Source organism: Coturnix japonica, chromosome Z (genome assembly GCF_054131305.1).
Source record: "Coturnix japonica strain WE chromosome Z, WE-NBRP24, whole genome shotgun sequence".
Classification (NCBI taxonomy): domain Eukaryota; kingdom Metazoa; phylum Chordata; class Aves; order Galliformes; family Phasianidae; genus Coturnix; species Coturnix japonica.
In genome coordinates, this window is record NC_140702.1 from 65,727,207 (window position 1) to 65,748,424 (window position 21,218).

Below are 21,218 nucleotides of genomic sequence, written 5' to 3' on the forward strand. Positions count from 1 at the left end.
AGCTCCGCCCGTCGGGGCGGTCCCGGGGAGGGGCTGCGGTAAGGCGAGCCGGGCTGCGGGCCGGGCCGGAGCGGGCAGCATGGGGTCGTCAGGGGAGCGGCGTGGGGTAGAGACGGAGGGGGACCTGGCTGCGCTGGCGGAGCTGGACGAGGCGACGCTGCTGGGCGCGCTGCGGGATCGCTTCTTGCGGCAGCAGATCTACGTGAGTGCGGGCGCGGGGCTCGGGCTCCAAACTCCCGGCTCTCCCCTCACCTCTCTCCCCTCCCCTCCTCCAGACCGACGTGGGGGACATCCTCGTGGCCGTGAACCCCTTCCAGCCCCTGCAGCTCTACGGGAGAGAGGTGAGTACCGCGCTCGGGCTGCCCCGTCGCGTGCCCACGAAGCATCGGGTGCCGGTGCTGTGTCCCCCAGCTCGTCCTCAAGATCCGGTCTCACCCTACAGGTCTCCGAGCAGTACCGGTGCCATGAGAAGGGCACGCTGCCTCCGCACATCTTCGCCGTGGCGGACCGTGCCTACCAAGCCATGCTGGGCCGCCGCGGCGCCCGGCCGCAGAGCCAGTGCATCGTCATCAGGTGAGGAGGGTTAGGGTTAGGGTTAGGGTTAGGTTAGCACGACGGAGCCCTCTGGGACCTCGTGGGGCCAGGGAGCTGCTGATGGGCTTATGTGTTGTACTCCCCTTCAAACCTTCACGTATCCAAGCCCCTGGTGGGTCCAAACCCACCTTCATTGGCTGCACATCACTGCTTTCCAGGCAGATAAGCAGACAGATGGTGAAGAGAGAGGTGCTATGAAAGATGTTTGGTTTCATGCGGCCACTTGCCAGCCTTTACTGGTAGTGCAACTATGTGGGATCTAAAGGGGTTGCTTCTGTTGGGTTGTAATGCTGGGAAGGTTAACCAGCTCTGTACGTTGCTTTTTGTTGGCTAGACAGCTTCCACTGTAATTTGTGTGTTGAATCTTGTAAATCATGCAACTATAAAATTGCTTGGGTTAGAAGGGACCTTGGATATCATCAGGTTCCACGTTCCCTCCCTCCCCCACCAGAGGTAGGGCTGCCATCCATTAAATCAGGCAGCAGACCAGGCTGCCTGGGGCCTCATTGAGCACAGCCTTAAGTACCTCCAGGAAAGGGGCACCACAGCTCTCTCACTGCTATTTCACTGAGAAACTTCCCCTTGGTATCTAATCTTAATCTCTCTTCCTTAAGTTTAAAACCATTTCCCCATGTCCTCTCACTTATATACCCATGTAAAAAGCTGATTTCTCCTTTTTATAACATCCCTTTAAATACTGGAAGGCTGCAATGAGATCTCCCCAGAGCATTCTCTTCTCCAGACTGAACAAGCCCAGCTCTCTCAGCCTGATTTCATAGGAGAGGTGGAGTGGACCAATTTCTGTGAGTGCCCCATCCCTGGAGGTGCTCAGGGCTGGGCTGGATGGGGTCCTGAGCAGCCTGAGCTGGTTGGGGGAACAGCCAGCCCACAGCACGGGGGTGGAACTAGATGACCTTGAAGTTCACTTCCAACGTAAGCCATTCTATGATTCTATCATTTCCCTTAGTAACCAAAGAGGAAGGGGAAGAGAAGGAACTATTTTGCTGTGAGAAAATCTGATCAGGAAAAAAAAAAAAATCATAAAATCAAACCATTCCTTGGCTGCATTCAAAGCAGCACAACCAGCAGGGTGAGGGATGGGATCCTGCCCCTGTGCTCTGCGCTGTGACACCTCACCTGGAGCACTGCGTCCACAGCTGGAGTGCTCAGCACAGGTTGCCCTGAGAGGTGGTGGATGCCCCATCCGTGGAGGCACCCCAGGTCAGGGTGAAGGGACTGTGAGCACTCAGGGTCAGCCTGCAGGCCAACATCACCTTGAAGTGCTGTTACAAAGCAGAAAGATGTGGCTGTGAGTCTGCAGGTGGGGAAGGTTCTGCTGGTAGAGTTAGTAGGATTTGAGAAAAGTCACAGAGTTAAGGAGGTAGAAGACGACATGAGAGACCTGTAGGAGTTTCCCAGTAAGGTGGTGGTCTTATTATTTTCTGAGAGCAGTTTGTGGTCTCAGAAATGACAGCTTGAGCTACTGCCATGCACCTTGCAATCCTGTTGAGTGTGTTGTTGTAACAGGAAGTTGATGGTTTTACTATCTGCAAGTGGTAAAACACTCAGTAGCAAGATTACCTGGTTTGAGCAAAGCTTGGGGTGGGGAGGTGGATGTCACTCCTGTCACACCAGAGTTTATCAGAACAGTGTAGAGATGCACGACATTCAACTGGTGCTGAGCACAGCAGCTGCCCTCCGGTGGCAAAAGCTCATTGCAATCAAGTGTTCTTGTGCTGCGGATTCCACTGGCTCAGGTCGGCTGGTATTAGTCACAGCCTCAGTATGCTGTGGAACAGCACGTGGGTCTCCTGGAGATGACTTTGCTTTTCTTCACAGCCTGGGGCATTTACACATCTGCAGCTGGAGAGCATGCTTGCAGGGCTTGGCAAGTGCTTGCAAGCTTGACAGTGCTTCTGTGGAGGAAGGAAATCACCAGAGCTCTGCATCCAGTTCTGTAGCCCCCAACATAACAGGGATATGGAGCTGTTGGAGCAGGTCTAGAGGAGGGCTGTGAAGATGGTCAGAGGGCTGGAGCAGCTCCTATACAGGACAGGCTGAGAGAACTGGGACTCTTCAGACTGGAGAAGAGAAGGCTCCAGGGAGACCTTATAGAGGCTTGTTACATGCCTGGGATCAGGTACTCATTTTAGAGCTTGAGGTATTTAGCAGCCTGTGACAGGTGCAAGCATAGAGGTGCTGGGAGTTGCGAAGCAGAGAAGCCACACCTGGTGCTCAAAGGTCAGATGTATAAACAGAGACCTGCCCTCGTGTATGCTTGCCTCATTTCCTGCACTTTTAATTTTACTATGCAGATGCTGAAGCTGTGAGCCGGTGTGATGCTATCGGTCAATGAGGCAACGTGTCCTTGACTGGGCATTCCCCCTCCCATAGGTTGGGAAGCTGTGCTTTCCGAGTACTGCTTATTTAACTTGGAGGTGGAGTGCTGAGTCTGTGTGATGCCAAAATGACGTGCAGCATTGCTGCTGTAGGTGTGACGGCAGCTCTGCAGTCCAGCACAGCTTTGGGCCCCTCACTACAAGAAAGACACTGGGGAATGTGTCCAGAGAAGGGCAATGACACTGGTGAGGGGTCTTATGAGGAGCAGCTGAGGGAGCTGGGATTGTTTAGCCTGGAGAAGAGGAGGCTCAGCAGAGACCTCATTGCAGTCTGTAACTACCTGAAAGGAGGTTGTGATGAGGAAGGTTTGGCCTCTTCTCCCAGGCAACAAACAGGACCTGAGGAAATGGGCACAAGTTGTATCAGAAGAGGTTTAGATTGCACATAAGGAAAAAAATTGAGATTTGAGATTGAAGCAGTATCACAAGATCAATTGCTCACTTCTGGATGTGAGATGGGACAAATGTCTGTAGGAACAAGAACCTGTAGACCCCAGCGTATATGAGAGAGTTGGTGAATCAGAGCACTTTTGAAAGGGATTGTTAAGTGTAATTCTGTTAAGAAGCAGGTCAAATGGACTCTTCTGTGTGTCCCATCTAGTAATGACAGCGTGGAGTATGTATGTGCTTGCAGGTGGATGGGGAAAAATTCCCCTGCATGGGGATCAGTACATTGTGGAACCCACTGTGTAAAGCTGAAAAGAGGTGTGAAACTGCTGGAGTGCACTCTCAAGGAATAGGACGCTGAGACATGAGGGTCACAGCAGTTAGACTTTGGAGCAGCTGGAGTTTCCTCACTTTTTCTTTGCAGTGGAGAGAGTGGCGCAGGGAAAACAGAGAGTACCAAGCTACTGCTGCAGCACATAATGAACCTATGCAAAGGCAACTCACAGCTGGAGCAGCAGATCCTTCAGGTAGGTGCTGGTGGGGTCTTGCTTGTAGATGCAGAAGTAGCATTGCTGTGAGGCAGCTCAGAGAGCCTTCTGGTGAATCATCACCACTGAGCAGCAGAGCAAAACATTAAGGCACATTTTAGGAAAATAGTGGGAAGGATGATGAAATAGCTGACCACAAGTTAGAAGGGTTGGTAGGTTTGCTGGGAATGTGGTGGTTTGGTTCCCAAATGGAGCAGAACTATTGTGATCGTTCAGCATGATGTCTGTAACAAGGGAGTAGGGGCTTATTTTCTGAATCATTTCCTGTTTGAGATGGAACAATATTTTTATTACAAAAATAAAATCTTGATTTAATGAAAGGCAGGGATGGTGAATCTATGCAGCCTTCAGTAACCTTTCATTGGCTGGTTGTTACTGTCATTGTTACTGTCAGGCACATACTTGCTCACTCGCTGGCTTCATCTTCACTATTTTCCTAACTTTTGCTAGCTGATTTTGAAATGTGGCTCTTTGGTCTTGACTCGCTCCCAGGGGCATTTTATTCTGAGCAAATCATATCCTAACCCTCCAACTGATAGATTAAGCAGAACGAGTTTTTGGACTGCTCCATTTTAAAGTCTGTTTCAGACATCTGTGGTGGAATCAGACCCAATCTGGCCTGATTGTTCTTTCAGTTTCATCATAATTCACTGTTCTGATCTGTATGTTCTCTACAGATGCCATTAGGTAATTTATCATGCTTACATTTAATGAGTGTCATGTGTATTTGCTTGTTGTTGGTTAGCAGACAAATAATCTGGTGGTACCATACCAGATTACTGGGGAAGTCATTTCCAAGTGTTCATGGAGTGTTTCTTATTCCATCAGAATGTTAAACAGCAAGTGCTAAAGCAAACCTTTTCCAAACACATTGGATTGGGTCGCTTAATTTGAAGAATGCATTTCCTACCTGTTTACCTCTTGTAGGTAAATCCATTGCTTGAAGCTTTTGGCAATGCACAGACTGTGATGAATGACAACAGCAGCCGCTTTGGGAAATACATACAGCTGCGTTTCCAGAATAATACAGGTAAACTCAAAGGCACTTGAGGGAGTGGACTGAGTACCCAGAACTTAAGGAGGGTAAAATTTTGTTACTTGATCCTCTGTGAAAAGGGTGTGCATGTACAGAATATCCTATAGCAGCCACAGCTTTGAGATGAGACCTAGGTTTGAACTATATGGCACTATGGGAATAATATTGGGGTGATGATGCAGGGGAGATATCACCAGTGGTCAGTTGTGCCTTTTGCCTTTGCTGTGATTAAAGGAGGTGAGCAGACATCTTTGATAGCACGGGAAGTGTGGAGGAGCCTGTTTCCAGGGTGTTGGGCGTTGTACGTGGGACTTGCATTAGGCAACTCCATGCTTCTATCAGTAGTGCAGAGATGTGGGGCAGCTCAGTCAGCTTCACGTTCCTATGTGCAAAACACACCTTGTTACCTTCTTGTGTGCAGTGCGAGGTGCCAAGCTGAGTGAGTATCTGTTGGAGAAGTCACGGGTAGTGCAACAAGATACTGGCGAGAGGAATTTTCATATCTTCTACTACATGTTTGCTGGACTATCTTCAGAGCAAAAGGAGATGTATGGGTTATTGGATCCTTTACTCTACAGGTACTTCAAAGTCAGACCTTAATTTAGTCTCCATGAATGGGGGGTGGAGGGGAAAGTAGTGAAATGGAACCTACAATTCTGCCAGTGGGAATGGAGCCTGGTTTAGGTAAATAAACTAATGGAAGCTGAAGTGGAATCTGAATGGGTGTATATAAAGAGATCTTACAAATTGTGGTGAAAGCTGATAGATCTGGGTCTCATCTGTGTTGCATTGCCTCAGAAAAGTTTTTTTACTCTTTCACATCTTACCTGTTGCTGATCTGCTTTGTTCATTTGGAGCAGAACAGACTTGCTGCACTGATTGTGTGATGATTTTATATGGGATATGCACTTCCTCAGGTACATAAGCAAATGGTTTGGTACAGAGGATGTAGCTCACCGCTGGAAGCAGAAATACCAAGAGGTGTGCAATGCCCTTGACATGGTGGGCTTCCAAGAGCAGGTCAGTTCTGGGACTGCTTTGTTTATATCTGAATTTTCCATCTTGTTTCCAAACCACTTGTTACGCTTTGTGTAGAGCCTTTTCCCACAGCCTGCCGGTGCCTTTCCTTCACCTTTTTTTCTTCTGGGGTCTCCCTGTTTTGTATATTACATACTAAGAGATTTTCAGTCACCCATCATGTGTGTTTTAGGAACAAGTGGACATGCAGGCAATCCTGGCTGGTGTGTTGTCACTGGGCAATGTGACCTTTGAGCCTCAGGACAGTGATGGGTCTCTAAAAGTGAGTGAAGGCTCACAGGGATGGCTGAAGGCTGCAGCGGTGAGTCACAGTTCTCATATGTATGTTCCCATGGTTGCCCTTGTGTTCACTGCTATTGGTACCCCCAGAGACACCCCAGGCTCTCTTTCTTGCTTAGCTAGGACCAGTGCCTTTCATCTGGAGTTATTATACATGCCTTGATGACTTCATATAACGCAAATATTTTAAAGTCATATTCTATGTTTCACTATGTGTGATACCGTGGAGAAATGTGGATATGTGGTATCTGAACACCAGCTTTGTGTAACCATGTAAATCCTGTCCCAGGGTAACACCTTGGCTGCAGTCACTTTTGTTGATAATCTTGAATTAAATTTTCTACTATTTTTACATGAAATTTTCAGACTAAAAAGCATATATTCCCTAGGCCTATCTGACCTGTAGTGTGTGGGATGGATGCATTATACTGCTTTGCTAACAGCACAGTACAGGAAAACGCAGCATATTTCTGCTTTTTCTGTGTCTTTTTATTTTGATCTGTTAGGAATCCCGGCACCCTTGGTTTTGTGTTTCATCTCTTCATCTGTGTCCCTCCTACAGCATACCTGAATTAACCACATACATCTGTTCAGCAGCCAACTTCTTTTTGTCTTTGTTTTTAAAATCTGCTCCTTGGTTTTTGCCTACCGAAGGGGGAATTCCTGTTAAAGTAATTACTGGAGAGTTCAACTGCATCTGATTTCCCTTTGTTTCCTGTTTTCTTGTGGGTTCATGTGACCAGTGTCTGTGCACAGTCACCTTGGTGTGGTGCTGTTCTGTAAGTCATTAAATCATTCAGCTGAGACTGATGTGGCTCCCAAACAAGGTGACAGGTGGCACCACTGGGAGATCCACTATTCAGAAAATGATCTTGCACACTGCATAGGATAATGCTCATCTCGGAGCATGCATCTGACTCTGGTTCTGCAAGATGCATCCCCATTACATTGGACGTTGCTCACATATAGAATAAGGATTAATCCTCCTCATCTGTTTTCCCTTTCCCAGGGTCAGTTTGGAGTGCAGGAGGATGAACTGTTGAATTGCCTTGTTTGCACAATGTCAGTGACCCGGGGAGAGCAGATTCAGCGTTTTCACACCCAGCAGCAGGCAGAAGGTAAGAAACATAATGAATTGCAGATGTGCTGGCTTGAAAGACTGACCCAGAGTTGTTTGATGGGTGTCTCTACACATGTGCAACTTCTTAGGAACAAGGATGCCTGTCTGTGCCACTTCCTTCTTCTGCTTGCACAGAGACAAGCGTATTTGCTTGGTCTCTTACTGACACCTGGGATCATGAATGCTGGTTTTGTTTGACCTCTAGGAGACCACGGAGATTAAATGAGGGACCAAGGAATCATCATTACTTTCTCCCTAAAATCCAAGCTAGAAGAGAAATGTAGGTGTTTGTACAAAAGAGGGAAAAGCTACTGCTACACAGTTCTGGCACTGTGCAGAGCTTTAGGAGTTGTTGGAGATGTAATACAGAGAATCAGTAAGACAGCACAGTGTCAGAGAAGGACAGAAAGGGAAGTGTGCTAAAGAACTAAGTGCAAGGGGTTATTTTCCTTTTCAGTAGAAAACAACCATAAAATGCCAGCACTTCAGGTTATTGCTTAAAACAAGATGGAAAAGAAAATCTGGAAACAGAGTTATTCAGTTCTGCTTCTCAAATATCTTCTCTTGCTTATATCTAGACAGTAACATAAATATATCCCATCAGTAGGTGCCAATCAGATGGATTTGGTCTCCCTCCTCTTTATACCATCAGCAAGTTTTTCGTCAATGGCATCCTTCTCTTGCACGCTGATTTTCTAAGAACAAACTTTTGGGTTGTTTAGTAGGACTGTTCTCAGTTAACTGGCAGAGAAGCAAGTCTGGGTATTCTAAAAAGTGGAGAGACTTTTTTAGGAGTTTTGTTTCTGTGTTAGTCTCACAAATACCCTAGTATGCCATATTTGGTCTTGTAGAAAGATAGTAAAAACTTTTGAATGGAAGAGCTCTGTGTGAGCTCTCAACTGATGACATTGTAGCTAGAGGTTAATATACTGAGGCAACTTTGGTGCTATGGTCTCTACCTTCCTCACAGCCCTTCAGTGCATCACTTGTTCTCTCTGTGCAGATGCTCGGGACTCCATTGCCAAGGTGGCATATGGCCGAGTATTCGGCTGGATCGTTTGCAAGATCAATGAACTGCTGGCTGAGAATGTGGATCCTGAAGTAGAGCTGAGGGAGATTGGTGAGTTCTACCTGCATTGCTCCATCATCTGTTCTCAAATGCATGTCCCACAGCCATGACAAAGGAAAGGCACAATTTGAGTTGTCAAGGAGGTTTCATACAGAACATGATCATGCCGGAGATGCTATTGAGCAGCATGGAATTTGTATAGAAGTGCTGGCAATTGGCTGATCTGAAACAAATGAGGCTGAAGCTCTAGGACATGCTGGCTCTGCAGAGGGGCTGGAGATTGGAGTGGACTGATCTTCTGAATTGATCTTCCAAGAGAAGTTATGGGAGTGGAGTCAGTAGCTAATTGGCTAGGGGTTCATGTGCTGTAACAGCAGAGTGATGGGATGTTTAGTTGTGTGCTGAGATCTTCGGGCTCTGTTGTGCTTATTTTCCCTTATTTTAGGTATCTTGGATATTTTTGGGTTTGAAAACTTTGCAGTGAATCGTTTTGAACAGCTCTGCATAAATTTGGCCAATGAGCAGCTTCAGCACTTCTTCAACCATGTAAGTCTGTTATGGATTATCTCACCTTGTGTGTCAGGGAAAATAAAGCACTAAGCTACCTAGATTATGGTGGAAAACTTGTTGGAAAACAGATCTGTTGACTGGAAGGACAGAAATAGTGATGGGCAAAGCAGGATAAAAAGTGGCAACCTTCACTGCCATGGCAAAAGAGCCATCAGTGAAAGTAGAAGGGTCAAGTAATGACCTGAGTTGGCAGAGTAGGGACACTAATAGTCTGAGAAGCATTCCTGCTCTATGTACCAGCTACGTACAAGCTATGGCAGAGCATGCAGAACAGCAGCTTCATTTTTAGGGATGCTGTGAGAGAGTCATGCCTGTCCCCTCAGCTTAGGGTCAGAGAGATTTTCAGACTTGTCTAACCAAGTTTGCTGTGGGCTTAAGCCTCTGCTTTCTCTGTCTCAGCACATTTTCCAGATGGAGCAGGATGCCTATAGAGTAGAAGAACTGCCCTGGGAAACTATCACCTTCACCAATAATGAACCTGTTCTGGTGAGTGAGAGTTGAGAGAAGAGGTGCTCCATTCAGCCAAGGGAGCAGTGTTGCTATTTCTATGACTGGGGGGAGGTGCATTGGGAAAAATCTGCTTAAAGTTTGGTACAAATCAGCGGGGTACCCTATTCTGCTTTGGATACATGTAATGTTTCTCCTTTCCCTACAGAATCTGCTCCTGGCCAAGCCACTTGGGCTGATGTCTCTTCTGGATGAACAGAGTGCATTCCCTCAGGTGTGAGAAATGGAACAGAGAGAATAATGTGCGGGAAGTAGCAATAAATCTGTAGTCTGCAGAGAAAACTGTTATGTTGATGTGTGACTGTAAAAAGCGGGATGAACAAAGGAGTCCCCATGTGACTCATGAGGAAGGACAGACAAATCACAGACAGACTGATTATAGTGGGACCCCTGCAGAGTGTCAGGGGTTACAGCTTGAAGCTGTTGCACAGCCAAAGCCACTTCCAATACTGGGTTTTCCTCCTGTGTGCTCTGATCATGTCTCTGTTGCAGCCCTGTAATTTGATTATAAAATCTGCTTTCTTGCAGGCAACTGATAAGACTTTTGTGGATAAACTAAACAGCAGTTTTAAAGGGAACCCACACTTCCAGCCAAGCAGAGGATGTGTTTTGGGCTTTAGCATCATTCACTATGCTGGGAAGGTATGTACTATTTGTTGAAAGAATGTTGTTGTAATGTTTGTTGGAGAGGGAAAATGTGTTGCTTGACAGATGAAGCTTTGATGTTAAGGAATGTGTGTTCCAACAGTTATAAAACAGAAATGTGTTCCCTGGGAGCTGCCTTTTAAGACTTCCTGGGATCTCATTAGAAGGTATAGGAAAAGGACCTATGAAGAAAGTGGGACTTCCTCTGGGAAATATATGGTATTAGAGGAATCTGTCACACTGATCAGTGGCCCTTCAGAGCACTGATCTTAAAATAGTCCTTTATAAAATAAAAGTCCTATATCCACAGCCCCAGAAGGGAACCTGATGGCTTTGCCTTTACCTATCAAGGTCCAGAGTACCACAGTTTCAGTTTTATTATAAACACTGTGTGTTTACAGAACTCACCTCCAAGACACTGTGCCTTCAGATTTACAGTTGTTCCTGTCAGGCTGTGGAGATGGCTTTCACAGCAAGCTTGTGAGCACTTTGTGATTTTCTGCCTTTTCTCCTAGGTACAATACACTGCTGGGGGCTTCCTAGAGAAGAACAGAGACACGTTGCCAGCCAACATCCGTGGGCTCTTCATCAACAGCGTCACCCCCCTGCTCAGCCTACTGTTTGCAGGCAAGTCCCTCTGTTAAGTCAGGGCATCCCATGTGAACTGGAGCCCTCCTCAGCAAAAGCAAAGGGTGGAGATAAGGCTCATGTACTATGTTTTTTCAACTTGACAGCCTCTGAGAGGGCTGCAGCCTGGAGTGGGGCTGCCAGGATATACAGTGTGCTGCCCTCCGCTCCCTGTGAGCTGCCATGAGGCTCCCCTCAGCTCCTCTGTCCTGGACCCAGCACATCCAGAGCCCTTGGCCGCCCTGCACACAACTTGCCCTCCAGACTCTCCACGTTTGCAGCCCTTGTTTGGGCTCTCTCTGTTTAATATTATTATTAATCCAATACACTTTCTGGGGTTTACAAGTAACTGATGAATTCCATATCTATTCTGCACTGGTTTTTGCAGTTCTTCTGCTCATGTTTCATAGGATCCATGAATGACTTAAGTTGGAATGGACCTTAAAGCCCACCCAGCCCCAACCCCTGCCATGGGCTGGTTGCCCCCACCAGCTCAGGCTGCCCAGGGCCCATCCAACTCAGCCATGAGCACCTCCAGGGATGGGGCAGCACAGCTCTCTGGGCAGCAGTGCCAGCACCTCACTGAGCAAAGAATTCTCTCCTCAAGTCTAACTTAAGTCTCCTCTCTTTTAGTTTAAAACCACTTCCCCCTTGCCCTATCAGTATTAGACCATGTAAAAAAATCAGTCTTCCTCTTTATTAGCTCCCTTCAAGTACAGGATGGCTGCAGTGAGGTCTCCCTGGAACCTTCTTTTCTCCAGGCTGAGCACTCCCACCTCCACTAGCCTTTCTACATAGGAGAGGTGCTCAAGCCTTATGACCATCTTTGTGGCCCTCCTCTGGACTACTCCAACAGCTCCACATCTTTCACGTGTTGCAGCTGGCTGCCTTTCATGAGTACATTTCTCTGTTGCCACCCCCACACTGTTGCTTACACACAGTGTAGTCTCAGCTCTTTCTGAAAACTGATAAACATCAGAGAGAATCTGCTTAGCGCTTTCCTGTTCTTCGGTTGTTTAGTTCCCATCAAGGGACTGTAGGTGGCACTGCGGAACATTGGGGTTGGACAAGCTGACCTGCCGCGGTCCCTTCCGATTTCAATCATTCAGTGATTTACACGACATCATGGCATGAACAGAATGCCAGGCTGTCATTTGATCCTTCAGAAAACTCAGCTTCCCTGAATTTTTCATCTTATCACTGAATTAATTTTGAGTTTCTTAGCTTTGTATAACTGTAACCTCCCACACTGATTGTGCATTAGTGAGCTTTCCGCTCTCTACCTGTACCTTTTTCTGCACTGTTAAGTGCCCACTCTGGATGATCTTTAAAGTTCACTTAAGGTTGCTTAGTAACCCACATGCCTTGTCTTTTCCATGACAGAAAATAATGTTACTTGGATTATATGCTTAATATGCTTGCATTTTCTTCTCTCAGTCTTTAGCTCTTCCCTTGCATTTCTGAATGTTGAAACCTAAAGTAATGTCTGTGATTTAGTATGCATGGGGAAATTTGTGCTTGAAGTAAGGCTGGAATGTTTTGGAATGGTTGACTGTGAGCAAGATGGATACAAAATTAACTCTTGTCTCTGTTCTTACAGCCTCTATCTCCAGAACGGGGACGCTGATGCCTCATAAGAAAACCAAGGTATGGTGCTTGAGTCCTGTGTGGCAGCTGATAAATTAAGACGTAGGCACCTGATGTTTACTGTTGGAAAAAGTGGTTGAAAACAAGAGCAGGCAGCAATTGGCTGATAGTAGGAGCAGACAGCGATCTGATTGCAAGAATTTCCCTGTTTTGTACACAGTTTTCTGCTTGCCTCTATTGCAATATAGTGATTCTTTTACCACCCCACCCTCTGAAATTTATTCTCCCTTCATCTGCTTTCTGGCAGAGATCTCTGAGTAGCAATCAAGCATGTCTTCTAGAGGTGATCCTTTTGTTTGCGTTTGGTTTCAGATTGTACCGGGAGCGGATAAGTTCAACAGCACAAGAAAACAGTCTGCTGGAACTCAGTTCCGGGTAAAGTATTGATGCCCTGTGTTACCCCTTGAGGTATATGCTGCACTGTTTACTTGAGAGCTTACCAGTCACTGAGCATAGCTGGGGTGCCAGGTGCAGCTTGTAATAGTGATTTGGCTGTTGCTGTAGCCTGAACTGATGCTGTTTCAGGAGTCTGAGTTAGTAGGTGAAGAAAAGTAGCTCTTAGCTGCAGGGTATCGCACTTGGAAGTCTGGCAGTGCTTGGGTTTGCTGGGTTATTGATCTTTCTCTGCCCTAACCAGCATTCCCTGATGGTGCTCATGGAGAGGATGTATTCTGCCAACCCACATTTTGTGCGCTGTATAAAGCCCAACAGCCAGAAGCAGCCCAGTGTTGTGGACAGCCAAATGTTGCTGCAGCAGGTAAGGAAAAGCAGTTTTATTTGCAGGTACTTCTGCCAGGTCTCAGTAGGAAGTGGATCTAAGTCCAGGGAAGGAATGGAAGGGTGGGGAAAGACAGACCCTACTGAAAAGCAGTGCAGGTCATTGGAAGCTTGCTGGTCTGACTCTTCCCTTGCAGGAGTAAGAGTAAGCACACCTTCTATGGATGTGAAAGTTCTGGACATTTGAGGTTTTTCTTGTCAAACAGATTGCTATGTCCAAGTTTTACATATATTCATGAATGTAAGAGAGCTGCTTGCCATGTAGTAGCATTCATCTTCGCATCTCCTATGCAGTACCTCTCCAGGGCAGCTCTGTACAGGAGCCAAGATGGGATGGCTTTGATGGGAGCTAATGTGTACTGATACATCTGTCTCTGAATACTGTGTCAGATCTGATGACCAGGCCCTTAAAAACACTGAAAATGGTTAGTTCGTTCAGAAAGATCTGTGGCCTGTTTGATATATGGTCATATAAGAAAAATCAGGATGAAGAGGGAAGCAGATGTGTGCATCAAATACTGCTTTGTACAGGTTTGGAAGTAGAAGGCTATCCTCTGGAGGACAAGTAAGCAGAGTCCATGTGCAAAGTAGTGCCCATGGCTGGCAGGTGAAGTTATTTGGATGTTGTGGTTTCCAGCTTTCAGCTAGGGGTGGTTAATCACCAGAGTTTCAGGATGTGGTAAATTCAGACTTTAATCAAGGAAACACTTTCAGAAAGAAAGTTTTTTTTTGTTTGTTTTTTTAACCTAAAGAAGTTTGTGCAGCAGAGGGACAAACTCACGTCCCAGTGACTGTTCTGGCCTGCGTATGTTTGTTTCTCTAATCTTGTCTTTGTGGTGCTGCTCCAGCTCCGGTACAATGGACTGCTGGAGACTATCCGGATCCGAAGAAATGGTTTCTCTTGGAGACCGTTGTTTGAGGAATTTGCTGAAAGGTATCTTAAAGCCTATGAATGTTCCTAGTTAGATATAGAGGGGAACAACACTGTTAAACAGAAATGGGCAGGGAATAAAACTACTTCTGTGAAGTCTGCATACCTGAGACCATGAGGTTGTTTGCTGTGGGAACCCTAGTGGGAAAGACTGATTTGTTACTGTTTGCTGTGGGGCTGACATGGGTAAGCTCAGCACATCAAAGATGTGGCTCTTATCTCGCTGAATTCATTTGTTTTTCACAGATATGGAATTCTTTTAGTTAAACCAGATGTTCCCTTGACGAAAGGAAGGTAAGAATCCTTCCTTTGTTATGTGTTATCCAGTTTGTTCTACAGAGGCTGCTTCTTAGGAGAGAAAGCAAACTGACTAGAAGCACCAAAGCCAGGAAGCATTTTTGTGGTGGCAGGGAACACAAATTCCTAGACCAAAACAATGTTTAAAAGTTTGGTACAGTGATAAATGAAATGTTTCTTCAATTACTCTGTAGCAATTCAATCCAATGTTGAAGTGCTGTAGAAGGAGGACTGGCTAATGGGCTCGAAGTGGGAAGTTACAGTATTGGTGTCCATTGGACTCAGTATGAGAAGACTCAGCACAGCTGTCAGTTGCCTTTCTAGGTTTTTTCTGATTGTCTCACAAGGGAATGAAAATAAAGGCAATGGTGACTAAGCAGCCAGCAAAATTACCTTGATTGTAGTTCCTTGTTCTCCTGCATGTAGCTTAGCAGAAGTTGGCTGAAATTGCAGGGTAAGTATTTCTGTTTTGCTGTGCACGACACTTGCAAAAAGGCATCACTGCAGTTTCACAGCCTAGATTTGCAGGCAGAGGGAGGAGGCTGCTTGACAGAGCTGGAGTTATGTGTGGAATCTTTCTGTGTGACCCAAGTCTTATCACCAAACCTTGCAAAATGAAACTGAAATTGAAAAACAGACTTTATCTAGGAAGTCTTGCCTTGTTGAGCCTGTTACTTCTGTACTTCAGAATTAGATAGAAATGGAATGAGGAAGAGTAGTTCTGAGAATAAGACAGGTTCTGCAAAATTGCCCCTGAGGGAGCAGAACGAAGTCTATTTCTGGGCCCCGCTTTGATGTTCCTGAATGGGACCTTCTAGCTTTACCCAAAGTAGCTCTACATATTGGCAGCGGGTTACTGAGTGTGATCAAGCAGCAGGGAACAGAGAATGCAGTGCAGGAACATTGAGGCGCTTTTCTCCCCTTTGATATGTCTAAAAACACAGGCCACCTAGCGTTCACTATGTGTGGAAAATGATTTTTTTTTCCACTTTCTTTCCTTCTTTCAGCTGCCTGGAGATACTGCAAAGTACAGACCTGACAGGCTGGCTGTGTGGGTAAGTATGAATCATTCTTGCTGGCAGCCCAGTCCTGAACTGCAGAGACTTTATACCTGTAAACTGTTACCTGGTTGCCTTCAGAGAGAAATTTATGGCTTTAGGCTGTCCAAAGGATGACTGGATGCAAGTTTAACAAACAGTATATTTCTGTGCTTTTCTCTCTTTCCAACCTCACAGAAAGTCACGGCTTTTCTTTAAATACTGGCACCAGGATCAGCTGGCAAAATATGTGGAGCAACTGGAAAGAGCAGCAGTTGTCATACAGAAAGGTGAGCACTGGAGCAGGAGAGTCCCTCAACTCTGGTCTCATATCAGGGCCAAGAGGAATTTTTGTCCAGTCGTTGATCCAGTCTGACTGTCACCTGCTGTTCCCTGTTGACTCTCAGGGAGATGGGTGGGTAGCGTCCATAGCAGAATGAGAAGGTTGCTTCTTTCAGTTAGTGTTCCTCAGTACCTGGTAAAATAGGCAATATAATATGATGTCTGTGGCTCTTCTGTGTGACTGTTTTTAGGTATCTTGTGCTTTGACATTAGAGGTGAGAGCTTAGATTTGTGACTTGTTTGTTTTTTAAATCTGTGATCTGGCTGCTTAAAAGATTAGAAGACAGTTCTCACGTGGTTTTGAGTACTTACAGCAAACAGGCTACACTGCTCTTTGTTTCTCTGCTTCAACTGTTGAGGGCTTTGTGCTGAATGAAGGAGTATTTCCAAGTGTGCTTCCGCCAGGGTGTGGAAGAAACTTTACTATTGCTGGCTTTTTTTTCTAACCACTGCTCTTCTTTGAACAGTTTTCAGGCGATTCCGATGCAGGAAAAGCTATCTGAATCTGCTGGCTGAGCTGAGAGCTCAGGCACAGAGGCAACAGGAGGAGGCAGAAAGAGAAAGATGTCGACAACTGGCAATGGAAGCAGAGGCCCAGAGTGAGTCTCCTCCCCTTCCCACCATCACCTGCATGGCCACTTAGAGATGTTGTAAGCTCCAGGTGATGATGGTCTGCCTTTGGCTCTTGTGGAGCTGATGCAGTGGGCAGAAAGGTGCTGACGTTCTTGCCTCTTGAAAATGAGACTTTCTGGGGAGCTGAAATTGCATGGGGGAAAGTCATTTGCCTAGCTGTGCTGGGAGGAATGCCAATCTGTGTCCTTCCCTTCCACTCTGTACAGGAGAACTTTGATCATGGCTGTATGCCTGGATGTAGGCTTCCTAGTGGCATGCAGAGTGTGGGAGCTGACAGTGATTATCAGGCTCTTTGCCTCTTTTTGTCCCTTCCCAGATTCCTTGGCTGTAGAGAGACAGGAAAGGACTGAGCTTCACAAACTCATGTTCTTGATTCTTTCTCTTCCTAACGTTTCTGTTGTCTGTGCAGAGAATTCTTTCCTCCAAGGTTAACAGCATACCTGGGCAGGCTGATCTCGCAGATCTTTCATTGTAGATTTCATCTACTTCTTTCCTGTTTTGCAGAAAGAATCTCCCCCCCAGTCCCTGTGCCGCGGAAGAGACGCCCTCTCCCTAACCCCCGTCCTCAGACTGCACCTGATACGCCATCGCAGCCACCCGTGCCCCGGCCACGCAGCAAGCTAACAGAGGTATTACAGGCTGTGCTTGGTGGTCTCTTATCCAGGTGTGCTGGTTCCCTGCTGCTTCCACCTTCTGCACACACCTGTTCTATTAGGAGAATGTTGTCTTGCTGGTTATCAGAAGTCAGAGTCCTTTTCTAGTATCATTAGTTTAAAAGCTTGGTGAGGACATGAATAAGGATATGAGTCAAGTGGTTGGCACCAGGCTCTTTTCAGTGGTACCCAGTGACAAAGCAAAGGGTAATAGGTACAAACTGTGCACAGGAAGTTCCATACAGACATGAGAGAAATCCTCTTTGTAGTGAGGGTGACAAAAAACACAGGCTGCCCAGAGAAGTTGTGGAGTTCCCTTCTCTGGAGATACTCAGCACCTATATGGACATTTTTGTGTGCAGTGTACTCTAGGGAGCCTACTTTAGCAGTGGGATGGAATGGATGATCTGCTGAGATCCCTTCCAACCCCTACCTGATTTTCCAATGCTGTGACCTTTGAGGAACTGAGAGTGGTGTCTTAATTTGTGACTGGTTTTGTCTTAAGGGATCATAGGATGGGATCTACTGCAGTGATCCCTTCAGAGAGCCCCTGCCTCTTATCTTGCTTTCATTACTTCTTTCCCCTTCTCATTTTCAGTTCACTCCTTTTGATAACTTCCTGCACCCTCCTGGGCCTCGTCCTGCTATGGGGACAGAGGAACAGGCAGGAGAAGAGGCAAAAATGAAACAGTTCAAGAGAGGAGCAACTCTTCGCTGGTTCAGAGAGACACAAGCCCGGAAAGTCATGCAGGATGATGGGGCTTTTCCCAGCTGGCTGCATGGGATGATCAGCCGGAGGTGAGTATGTTGGATGCTCTGGCCATGGTTTGGGCTGTGGCAGGCAGGTAGAAGCTGCCCTTTCCTTAGGAAGAATGTGTAGGTTGGGTTCCCCTAGATTTGTTTCCTTAAGGAATGGGAACGGCATGCAAAACCTTTCACTTCTAGACTGTGAGCTTCAGGCCATCAAAAGGAAGCGTAAAGTAACATAGCTTATTAGCTGAGTGAGGACACTGGCAGTAGCTGACAGCTCTTTAGTATCTGCCTTTTTTTTAATAGTTAATTAACAAGGCTCTCATCTGTGTAACTGCTTTTGTCCACAGATTCAAGAATGCACAAAAACAATTAGCACATGAGAGACTAAATTGTCATAGCTCATCTACAGGCTAGCAACAAGTACTTCACAATGGAAGACATAGCAGGTTCTTTGCCTGCAAATCCTTCCCAAAAACACTGAGGTTTTAAATTCTTACTAACTGATGCTTCCTGGTGCTGGATTTAAATCTCTGTGCAGTAGTATAACACGTAACAGAGCAATCAGAGCAGTCTCAAATTGCATTGGTGATTTGCAGTCACCTTTAACCCAGAGCAAGGCACACAGCAAGCACAAAGTAGTGCTTTGTCCTTTGGGCAGAGAGGGAGAAGACTTCTTTCCAGCCGGAAGTGGAGAGCCAGTACTGTAATCCCAATTGGTATTTTTCCAAGGCACTGAGTTTACCTTGTGCTGGGCACCACTAACCCATGACTTCTTCCACTGACCCTCAAACCTCATAAATGCCCGTGTGCCTAACCTCCTCATCTCAGCGATGCTTTGTTATATGCTCTGTGCTGGAAAGCAGTTGTTGCTATAGCATGCTGCTGGAGCAGGTTTGGAGCAGCACTGCTTGGAAAGGCTTTGTCTGAGTGTTGCATCCTATGAGCTTGCTAGCGTATCCCTGTACCAGCAAGCCTGAGTTTGGAAACCTCTAGCTGACAACTCCTGGGCAGATGCCGGCTGCCCTGTGGACAAGGAACACTACATACAATGGTAGCAAATAAGATAGAATGGGAATGTCTGCACAGAGGCAGCTGTGCACTTCCTGCTGAAAAATTCTTTCTTGCTTCCAGGGAAGCTGAAAACTTGCTGATTGACAAGCCTTTGGGTTGCTTCCTTGTTCGGATCAGCCAGAGCCGACCAGGCTACACCCTGACATACAGGTAATGAACCTTGTGGAGAAGGAATATGAAAGCTCTAAACTGAGCTATTCACAGATAGAGGAGTTAGCATTCTGTGGAGAAGAATCCACTTGGCATGGTGCTCAGTATCTCCTGTTGTGGGTGCCTCAGTATGGAGTAGCAGACAGGAGGCTTGCAGTCTTGTCTTTTGCCAGAAACTGTGGGTGCACTGTCACTTCTCCAAAGCATGCAGAGTGCAGGTCCTGCTGTGGGTGAGAGGGGAAACCAGGTTAGAAGAAACAGTGACTGGAGCACAGAAGACTAGGGAAGGTCATGAGAGAAGCAGTCAGAATATGCTGCAAGGTCAGAATGGTAATACAGCCACAGGCAAGGGGTGGTGTGGAGTGTAATGTGGGCAATGAGCGTGGGAAGCAGCAGGGTCTGCTGGGGTTTGGATTCTGCTGCCTGGGTTCTTCAGCCCATCACTGACTTCAGGGAAATTGCTGCTTCTCCAGCAACTGTTAGCAGAGTGCATGACACTCCTGCATAGAGGATCTCCTGCATCTTTGCAGTATTTGTTACTGTAGATTCTGGTCACACGTAGGCTCTAAAGACAAGTGCAGAAAGTGATGACTGGCTCTTAGAGATTGTTGCTCCATGCCATGACAATTTCTGCCTGTCTGTCTGCCCAGAGGAGAAGGCCGCTGCAGACACTACATGATAGAGATGCAGCCCAATGCGCGCTATGTGATCCTGGGGGAAGACCGGGCTCATGCCTCACTCACTGAACTGGTTCGGTATCATCAGTCTGTAGGCATCCAGCCCTTCATGGAGATACTGACTGTTCCCTGTGAACAGGTGAGTGGTGAGGATCTCCAGCAGGAAAAGGGGCATGGACCATGTGCTGAGCTAAGAAAGTCACAGCAGCACTGTCTCTGCTCTGAGATCCTGATGGGGGTATCCAATGCTAGCCAAGCAGCTCGGCCTCTTCCATATACACCAGCAAATGTAAGCAGCCGGGTGCTGAGGAGTCCTGGGGTATCTGAAGCAGTTCCTGGGGGATGGATGATACCCTCTGCCTCATGCTGATCACAGCTGTCCACAGATGAGTTCTCATCAGAACTGTGCTGCTTGGGCTGTGTGGAACATCTGCAAGCTGCTGCTGAATCCACTCTTCTTTCCCTCAGAAAAGCAGCGAGAGTCTGGATTACAAAGACCTGGAGTGCCTCACGTTGACACACTCCACGAGCACAGAGGAGAGCCTTCCCAAGGAGCATCCAGGACATCCCACTGGCAAGTCCACTCCGCAGGCAGAAGCAGCTACAGTTTTTAGACCACTGTGGTTCAGGAGGACAAATAATTACCAAGAGCAACAGAGCCTGGACACAAGCAGAAAAAAGCAAAAGTCAGGCAAGGAGGGAGACAGCCAGCGGGCTTTTCCTCGCCTTCACTCTTCCATACGCATGGCAATGCAAGAAATCCAGAAGGTGAGCAGGGGTGTCATAGCTCCAGCACCTACAGCCACTGTGGGATGTGTGAAGCTGACCTGTCTGGTAGAAGGAAAGAGGAGACTTCCACAAATTGTGCTCCTGGGTCATGGGTTTTATTCAGTGGTCTTGAGATAACAACTGTGTTCACTGAAAGTGCTAGGCTGAAGGAGAGCCTGGCTTATTGATGTGCCCTAAGAGAAGCCCACAACACAGGGGGCTAAGAACACTTCGTGTTCCCATAATACCTTCTCTTCTTCTTACTGCAGTCCTCTTCTGCTTCCTTGAATGGCTCCTGTACAGAGCTGCAGTCAAGCGCTCCGCATTGAGGATGTACAGCCCGAGTGACAAGGTAAGAGGGGACCACGCACAGAAGGACAGACAGCACCTGCAGCTTCCCTAGGAAATGGAGAGCTAAGGGACTCTTTCCTGTCCTACAAAGTCCACTTAGAGGATCTCTTGACCACCAACTATCTAAAAGCAGAGCAGGAAAAACAGGGGAACTGCTATCTTCTGTCCCAGAGCTGCAGAGACCAATGGCACAGGGAGACCAGAAAAAATGGAAACAATCAGAATCAGTTTGGGCTCCCAGCACCTCTGGTACATGGTGTACTTGCAGCACAGTAACAAAGCTGCTGGAGGGAGACCGCAGTTTGATAGAGG

The 21,218-nt window shown here is 46.8% G+C and overlaps 1 pseudogene across 1 annotated transcript; it reads left to right on the forward strand.

The window, feature by feature from the left end:
• Positions 1-7: 7 nt before the first annotated feature.
• LOC107305786 (myosin-IIIb-like) lies at positions 8-20,907 on the forward strand (annotated as a pseudogene). Its single transcript, XR_014939264.1, has 29 exons — positions 8-202; positions 276-341; positions 443-573; positions 3,805-3,907; positions 4,856-4,958; positions 5,386-5,542; positions 5,882-5,984; positions 6,175-6,303; positions 7,291-7,399; positions 8,405-8,521; positions 8,916-9,016; positions 9,440-9,526; positions 9,696-9,761; positions 10,076-10,189; positions 10,708-10,819; positions 12,420-12,466; positions 12,779-12,841; positions 13,104-13,223; positions 14,092-14,177; positions 14,421-14,468; positions 15,479-15,526; positions 15,707-15,798; positions 16,318-16,449; positions 16,988-17,112; positions 17,735-17,934; positions 19,021-19,110; positions 19,761-19,926; positions 20,256-20,555; positions 20,825-20,907. The product of XR_014939264.1 is annotated as a myosin-IIIb-like (transcript).
• Positions 20,908-21,218: the final 311 nt, after the last annotated feature.